Raw genomic sequence first — 9343 nt, forward strand, 5'->3', positions numbered from 1 at the left:
AGTAATAATAATATCAATATTAATAATAATAATAATGATAATAATAATAATAATGATAACAACAATAATAATAAAAACAATTTTCCATAGGCCTACTAGACTCTTAGCTCCTTTAGTATTCCTCTGAACAGACAGATTACCCCACTGCACTTGAATCAAACTCGGAATAATGAGAGTGCTCTAATCTTTTTAAAACATAATTCAATAAATATTCTTCAAATCTGCAGTTTGGATTTGATAATTCGATGAATACAGTTTGCTCTGGCTAGGTTATCATTCAAAACCTCTTCATACGTTTATCTCTGACATTTTACCTCTGACATTTTTACTTCTGCCATTTTTACCTCTGACATTTTTACCTCTGCCATTTTTACCTCTGCCATTTTTACATCTGACATTATTACCTCTGTCATTTTTACCTCTGCCATTTTTACCTCTGACATTATTACCTCTGCCATTATTACCTCTGTCATTTTTACTTCTGCCATTTTTACCTCTGACATTATTACCTCTGCCATTATTACCTCTGCCATTTTAACCTCTGCTATTTTTACCTCTGACATTAATACCTCTGCCATTTTTACCTCTGCCATTTTTACCCCTGCCATTTTTACCTCTGCCATTTTTACCTCTGCCATTTTTACCTCTGCCATTTTTACCCCTGCCATTTTTACCTCTGCCATTTTTACCTCTGCCATTCTTACCTGGCACCGGGCAGGGGTGCCTGGACCTTGTAAGAATTGGAAAGTGGAGAAAGAACGGAGAGAACGGGTTGGAGTGGAGAATCGGAAAGAAATAAAGTCAAAGGTAAGATGGGCCAAGATTATTACAAATCTATTAAACAATAAGAAGGATTTTAAAAGTAAGGATTTTAAAAGTAAGGCTCTATGGGTCAACGTTTCTTTGAACTACGACTTGTGGAAGCTAGAAAAGGCTCCGCCAGAAAAGTAATTCTCAAGAAATGTGTGCTCATTTTCTAGTCGAATGCCGAAAATATATGAAAGAAGTACCCATGTTATCAATTGACACATATACCGGCCAAAGATACCCTAAAATTACTTTCGTCGGATAAAATTAAGCATGGAAAGGCATCAGCGCTGTTCAAGGAGAAAACAGTCCAACTTAGATGATTTAATTTCATTTTTATGTTCTACCTTTACCAGAAAAGCCGAGTTTTAGTTTTTGTTTGTTCTTAACACATAACATTTTCCTATTACGAAAGTACTGCATAAAGCCCATACTCTTTGTTCCTTTGTTATCAAGTTAGGTGTTATTGACACTAAATATCATGAGTTCTTTCATTAGGCCATAAGATACGTATCTTTACCAATCCTGATACGGGTCTTTGTTCAACTCGACCGAATATAAGTAGGTCAGAGCAAGTGCCCTGACAAAAAGCTTGATCAATGTAGCAAAGGCTGGCCGAAAAAAAAAGAAAAGAAGAAGAAAAAAGAAATAAGAAGATCGACCACTAGTTCAATTTGGGACGGGAAATCAGGTTGAGATGGAGATTCAAAGTTGGGCCCACCATTTTTTACGACTATTTTCTTTTACATTTTTGGGGGGATATCTCATCCTTTTAAAAGCAATTTTCATGGAATAATTTTTCGGTCACCGTTAGATTATTGTAAGCTTTTTTATATCATATAAGGTGTTTTTTTTTTTCATTTTCTCGAAAAAAAAAGGTAGAATCTGAATTCCTTCCTCAACCAAACCTTTACCATCCCTTTTAAGGCTGACAAAAGTAGACAAAATTACAAATTTGAGGTAACGCACGTTTACTAAAAGCTCAAGGGAATATTCATTTACCATAATAAGATAGAGCTTTTGAAGAAGTCATTAACTATTTTAACGTATATATATTTATGTTGTGTGTGAAACCACATAATATACCCTAAACACAACGAACAGCAAAAAAAAAAAAAAAAAAAACACACACACACACACACACACACACAAAAACAGAAAACAGAAACAAAAAACCAAAAAAAAAAAAAAATAATTGGGCGGCGGATCTACCTGCACTTATTGTTTACACCAGTAAGAGTTTGGTCTTCATGTTTTATTAACCCGTTCCTTACGGGAACATGGTTTACCAGGTTCCCGTGGGAGCAACTGATATACGGGAACCTGGTTTACCAGGTTCCCAAAATGAAGACAAGGTTGCCTATTTCAGTGGCCCAAATTAATGTTTCCTTGTGCTAAAATGCTCACAAAAGTGGGTTTGATAAAAAGATCAGAGTTTATTCTATCAGGATTTATTCTCTTGCTGTTTAAAAAAATATGGTTTTTTACAGTATTATGTACCTTTTCCTGATTCAGTTTTTGCTTGTTCTGCTGTAAACTCGTACGAACATGTACATAATGATCAAGGCTGAGATCAGTTAGAAATGCGGGTTCGCTGACCCCAGTCACCTCTTTCAGGTACCTGGTTTTGTGTAGAACAAAAGATTCTGAGAGCTCATCAGCGCACGCTCTATTCATACCTCGCACCCGATCGATATTTCCATTGTCCACGGGCACATGTAGTTGACCGTAGAAATGAGGGACACAATGAACCGCTTGACTGCCTTCACACAGCTGGATTACCAACCTGTGTGCCTCTCTGTCGACGGGCGAAAAGAATCTCGTTTGGGGGCATTAAAGGCACTCAGAGAATTGCGGAAGGAACGGGTTAAGAATGTGTTATTAGACTGATCTCTGCGGGATTATGTTCAAGTGAGCAATTTACCATCTGCGTAACAAAGCATAGGAAACAAGTTTTCGTGTGTACATAAAGATAATGTGTCACATGGGTTGGAGGAACCAGATGACCAAATTGCATTATGGTATTTAAAATCATAAGAAAAAATATTCAAATAAGTTCTGAATGTGGAGAGAAAAAAACACACACTTCACAGAAAATGACAATAAATTAGTGCATTGTACGAAAATGTTGACACTGCATGTAATATCTACTCACGTATACTGAAAACACACCAATCACCGACTGCTTGCCACGCCAAAACTTAACGCCCTGTTTGATTGCAGCGTGCACCAGCAACTAAACTCAGTGCCAAGTGAGAAATAATGTAGCATGTGACGTACTTTTATAGCTATGGCATTCCTATGTTGGCCTTCAATAGATGGCGCGATTCTATCAAAGAAGACGCTCAGAAAAATGTGTCCCTTTCTCACTAGGTGGAGCTATACCATTTTCTGATTCTATAGACACCCATGAGTTCTTGGCCCCGTTTTATCAAGCGAAAGTTATCATTGACTGAAATCAACAATCAACAATCAACAATAACTTCACAGTCTGCATAAAAACACAGTGTACTTGTAACATTATTTGATTATGGAGCAATCTCTTACTAGTTTGTACCGGATTTGAGACTCGGGTTCGAAAATAATGCTCGTCACTTGTTGGGTATTTTTCAGGTAATGGCAGGGACACAGAACAGGAAGGGGATGGAATTGCAACCACCTTCCCACATTTGGACCTCTTAGGAAACAAACGATCATAACTCAACAACAGCAAACCCCATCACATTCCAAGGATTCTATCAGGACAGATTCCCGTTCACCTTGTGTATGTTGTGTGTCTTTAAATGTATGTGTGTCTGTGTGTGTGTGTGTGTGTGGGAGGGGGGGGGGAGGCAATCATTTTTTTTTTTTACCTCAATGCTCCCTCTCCCTCAAACACACACGAAAACACGTCCCGGTGCCCCTGCACCATTTTTTTTAAAATCTCTTGCTTTTTCTAAAAAAGAATATCTAACCAGAATCGGTGTTACCGTATTTTCGTTTGTAAATTGAATGAAAAGGTATTCTTTAATTGGCAGCATCTCTAGCAGCCCGCAGGCTGAATTACAGACATTTTACATGAGTAAATGTGAGAACATAGGAATATGAAGAAAAAATACAAGATACAATGAACAAAAAAATATCAGGGATACAATAATTGCACATGGAAATTGAACTTCATAAAAATGGTCATGTCATGTACCTCCACACGTGTATCTATTCAAAACAAAAAAGAACAATCTTACTTTACTTGATTACGAAAACATGGAAAAAACAAACACAAATCAAATCAAACCAACGCCAGTACTGAAATCAAATGCATCTCAATTTTGCTCACTGTATATGAAGAGCTTGCTTCCAAAAGGCGCTAAATCCAATTTTTATCGAACTCCATCTTTCGCATGATTCGAACAGATCTTTGTCATGTGCATATAAGGCACTAAAAATTTTATGAAAATTGTTTGAGGAAATATGAAAAAATCAAACATGAAATTCACGCTTTCAACCAAAAGGCGCTAAATCCATTTTTGCTTTCAACCAAAAGGCGCTATATCCAATTTCTCTATTCCGGTCTCTGATTGGTTAAAGCACGCCAGCTAGGGGTGCTCTGACCAATGAGAATATGCAACACGTACTATTACAATGCGCGATACTGCACTACATAGTTCAATGGCAATTCTTCACGGTCAGATCATGGATCACTGCCACTGTTGTCTGTAGTGCTGTACAGGACCAGGCATGGCTATCAGTCGAAAGTACATGACAGTTTCATAATGGATGAAAGACCCAAGACTGCCGGTGATCTAAAAAGTGGTACGAAAAGTGGAAAATGAAGCAGTGTTGAAGAAATGCAAGGCTAAGCAGTGGAAATACAGCTGTGAAAGGTGAGTTTACTTATCTGTACGACGCCCAGATTAAGTCAGTCCCATATGTGCATCTTGGTGTTGGGACCGAGATGGGCATCATACCCTACTTTGAACATGTTGAGTTGATTTATGAGCAACGTAGAATGTCAAATTTGGGTTTTATTACAAATTTTATAATTAATCATTCACTGGGATCAATAATTTGCTGGGGAAAATTGTGAAATGGGCCCCATCATGCACCGGCACCACAAACAGGGCTCGCCGTGCATCAATGTAAATTATGTATTTTACGTGTTGGCTACCAGCTAAATGTTACCTGTATATACATTGGTACAAGGCTGTAGTGTAGAGCTCTAACGTTAGAGCTCTATTAAATATTAGTACTATGTAATATGTTTTAGCATATTAAACCTTTTGATCTATGGGTTCTGCTCGGCGATGCAATACCAAGCTTAGCAAGGTAAATTTACTAGGCCTACTACTACTACTCACTAGGCCTAGGGTAAGGGCACCAGTATTCGGTCAGGCACCGGTATTCGGTCACTTATCACTAGTCACCAGCCAGTAAGTTCAACTGTCACAACACACGCAAATCACACTAATTCACATACTTGCACACTCATTCACAACAAGAAACTCCCTTAGCCCCCTCCAAAAATCCATCCAAAATCCCAAATTTTACCGTCAAAAGTGCAGAATCGGCGCTACTTTCCAAAAGCGCGCGCGGATAAGGCCCAGTTTTAAGAGTACGGGTCGCCGAAAAAGCGCTAAAAATCGAGAAATACGCCGTTCTCGCGCGGGATTTTTCGCTTATCGCAACCTTGGAGTGTAATGGTATACTCAAAAACGCAAAAGAAAAACAAAATGTCTGTACGTGCCGATACAGTGTCCCAATGTACAAGGGTTGAATGCAAGTGCCGAGGACCCAGTATTCGGTCACGAACGGTCGCCGCAACTTCCCCGATGCAATTTTGCGCCAACAAGGTAGCGCGCGCGCGCGTTTTTCAGCTGCCTTGAACACGCATTGACTTTGAACGCGCACATCGCATGACCGAATACTGGAGCCGATGACCGTATACTGGGGAATTTTCAAGGTGAAATATTTCGCGATTTTGTGCAATTCTGTGAGATATTTAACGAAATGAAAGTTGAGATTAAAGAAATTTGATATATTTCACATACATTGCTGTAGATAATTACTACTAGTACATTGTAGCTACTACCAGATATTATAGGGTGGACTTACAGCAACAGGGCTGCGTGTGTATAAACAGGGTAAATTTACCGGTACTTTTCGGCGATGCAATACCAAGCAAGGTAAATTACCAGTAGGCCTACTACTAACGTATAGGGTGGACTTACAGCAACAGGGCTGCGTGTGTATAAACAGGGTACTTTTCGGCGATGCAATACCAAGCAAGGTAACGTAATTACTACTAACATTACTAACATAGGGTGGACTTACAGCAACAGGGCTGTGTGTGTATAAACAGGCGAGCCGCTGTGAACCAATACTGACATGCAGTGGTGGGGCCTATTTAACAAGTATGCCGTTAGCTACTAGGCCCGGTAGCGTAGGGTTGTATACCTATGGTAAGAATAATCAAGGGTCATGAGGAAGTCTTTCCAATGATAGAATGAAGGGCAAAATCGTGAAATCGGCCCCACAGCAGTGCTTGCACTCGTGCATTTAGCAATTAAGCAAGGTTAGGTTAGGGTTAGGGTTTAAGGTTAGGTTAGGGTTGTACTTATAGTTGAATTGCCTGTTGAATTAGTTGAGGGACAGTAGGGAGTCTTTCCAAGAATAAAACATGAAGACCCAAGGAAAAAAAAAAAGGGAGAAAGGGAGGACTATGCTGTGGAAATCGGCCCCGCCTCTGTATCAATTGCTCGTAAACACCATTTGGTGGGGCCGCATTCACAAGTATTATACTGTGGAAGAAAGCCCCAACGCCGTGCTTATGTACCGATGAACGCCACACGGTGGGGCTTAATTCACGAGTATAAACAGGCGAGCCGCTGTAGTAATAGTACTGACACACAGTGGTGGGGCCTACTTCACGAGTATGCCAAATGAAGTGCATTGCTACATTGTATGCAGACTGGAAACTGGTCCTGTTGCCGTATCAATCATGCATAACATTAAAGTGTCGTTTGTTGGGGCCACATTCCTCAGTATTAGCTCTGTATTGTGCAAGAAAGCACCATATTGAACACCACATGGTGGGGATGTAACAGGCAAGCTGCCGTATTATTTAGTACTGATGATAGAGAGACAGTGGTGGGGTCCATTTCACAAGTACTATGTATGTCACTAATTTTCTGTTGAAGGAACTGTAATCAAATGAAGTTACCTTGACTCATTTTCTCAGTTAAGTTTTCTGTAGATCTACAGCGAGTAACTATTCAAGTCTATACAGTACTGCTTATGCTGTGTTGCAATGGTAATGACCTGGTTACCTACTTTTCTAACTGTTTGAGTTGGTCTATGCAGCACGGGTGCATTGCCCTTGTAATGATAGAATTAGATAGAGCCTGTCTAATATTCACTGATGGATCTTATAATCCTGATATGATTGCATTAGTGGTTTTTTTATGGTTGTATTAAACATTAAAAAATTATGTTCAAAAATCTGTAAATCACACTAGTCCCTTTCTTTTTGGTCTTTAAGTAGAGTAAGTGTTGCTCCAAATCACTATGGCTGTCTAGAAGCTATTGAGAAATGTATCAAAATTGGAAGTTTGAGGTTGTGTTTGCTACTCGTGGACAGATACTCTAGGCCATCAGTATTAATTACTTTTGATTGAATTCTCTTATTCTTCTCCCAATTCAGGTTAATGGCAAATCATCCTTGGAAGTCATACAACCTACAGCCTATCTGCAAGCAGCAAGTGTCACTGAGCTGGCAAGACACCCAACAACCTGCCCAACTCGTTGTCACGCCCAATACATCTGTCCCCCCAGGAGCAAACCTCCCAAGGAGGGAGTGGGTGTCATTAAATCGGATTCGAACCTGAGTTGGGCGTTTCAACGCAGCCATGCATCGGTGGGGGCTACGCCCGTCAGCAGCCTGCCAGTGTGGTGCACCAGAATAGACTGCTGAACACATCTTGAGTGAGTGCCCTGATCTCCGCCCTCCTGACAACATGGACCTGACACACCCTACTCCTGAGACTGTAACTTGGCTACAACAACTGAGGGACGTTATTTAGCTGCCGCTGCCTCATATGCAAGAAGAAGAAGAAGAAGCGCACATCGATGACATTTACCATGCCTTATACCAGGAGGGTGACAGGATGCATTCATAGCAGTACATGAAAGGCCAAGATTTCTTAAGTGAATCAGAGGATTGCGAGAAATCACAGAGCTTATCGTTCATTTCTGAGCTTATGCGTACTGAACCAGACAACGGAACCATCACAGTGGTGTTAATCTCATTGAATGCTGAATCAAGCTTTCTTGAGTACGCCGGGAGGTGAAATGTACTTCGAGTAGCTATGTGTTTTTGACATCATTGAACATAAGCTGAGAGGAGGAGAAAACATCCCTGGACAACAACATCAAGGTGATATTGCTTGCATTGAGGCAGTGGACAGGAATTGGGCGAGGGACTAACCAAGTGGCCAGTGCTTTGAATGACTTCCTTGATATTGAATACAGTGGACATCTCAGGCAATGAGGATGAAGCAACAGTGGCCACCAATGATGAACGGAACTCTGACTCGAGCTTATGGCAAGACATTATGATTCCTAGGGCAGGCACTTTAACTAGTTGAGATATTCTGCCATGGACTTGATGATATGCATTTCATGCGGTAAACCTCCTGTTTTGGCTGTAAATGACTCAATTTTTACTTTTTAGAAATGAACATGGTAAGAAGACAAAAAAAGACAATGTGATTCACAGCACAGATGCCTAGATGTAGGCCTTATTGCTGTTGGCTTATGTATATTAAACAAAGAGTTTTGTCCACAGATGTGCTTTCATGTGCATCTGTTGCCTTCTTAATAAGTACTACAGTTTTAGCAAAATTGACATTTTTTAAACAGATGTTAGGTTAGTCCAAATCAAAAAGCCTCCAGCAAAGCCTTGCGAGGCTTTCTTAGTATTAATAGGTAAAGCATACAATGTGAGGGCTTATCATAGTGATTTGTTTTCATGTCTGTTGCAGTCAGATTTCTGCATGACAACCTGTATTTTATTTTCACCTGAAGTAAAACTAGATCAGTCAACATGATTTCACAATCTCTGCAAGTCCTCACTTTCCTTGAGTCACTGTACCTTCTGTATAGACTTTATGATATTCAGTGCAAAGTTTCATTAGGAGATCAAAGTATTTCATTTGTTGTTGTTGTTGCTGCTGCAGTTGTATTTTGCATGTGTGGAATGTATAATGAATAGGTGTACAGTATGCTGCTATTATGAGTAAAATTAAAAGCAGCATGCTGGGAAAGATTTCACATTTTGATGTGTGTGTGTTTTGGTGCATTTGTGTGTGTATGTGTATGTGGGTGTGTGTTTGGGTGGGTGGGTGTGTGTGCGTGTGTGTGTGGGTGTGTGTGTGTGTGGGTATGTGTGGCTACTGTGATGTAAATTTATGCAGTTCTCTAGTATTTACCTTGATTGCACATTAATGACATTCCCTAATACCAATGTTATTGAACAACTCAAAAGTATTTCTTCCAAAAG

General features: G+C 39.9%; 1 long non-coding RNA gene across 1 annotated transcript in view; it reads right to left on the reverse strand.

The window, feature by feature from the left end:
* Positions 1-3054, reverse strand: part of LOC140226425 (uncharacterized) — a 79489-nt gene extending 76435 nt beyond the window's left edge. Inside the window, exon 1 of the long non-coding RNA XR_011900955.1 lies at positions 2963-3054. This is a non-coding gene — a long non-coding RNA (uncharacterized lncRNA). The remainder of the gene's footprint in view (positions 1-2962) is intronic.
* Positions 3055-9343: the final 6289 nt, after the last annotated feature.

The sequence above is a fragment of the Diadema setosum genome, chromosome 3 (assembly GCF_964275005.1).
Source record: "Diadema setosum chromosome 3, eeDiaSeto1, whole genome shotgun sequence".
NCBI lineage: Eukaryota > Metazoa > Echinodermata > Echinoidea > Diadematoida > Diadematidae > Diadema > Diadema setosum.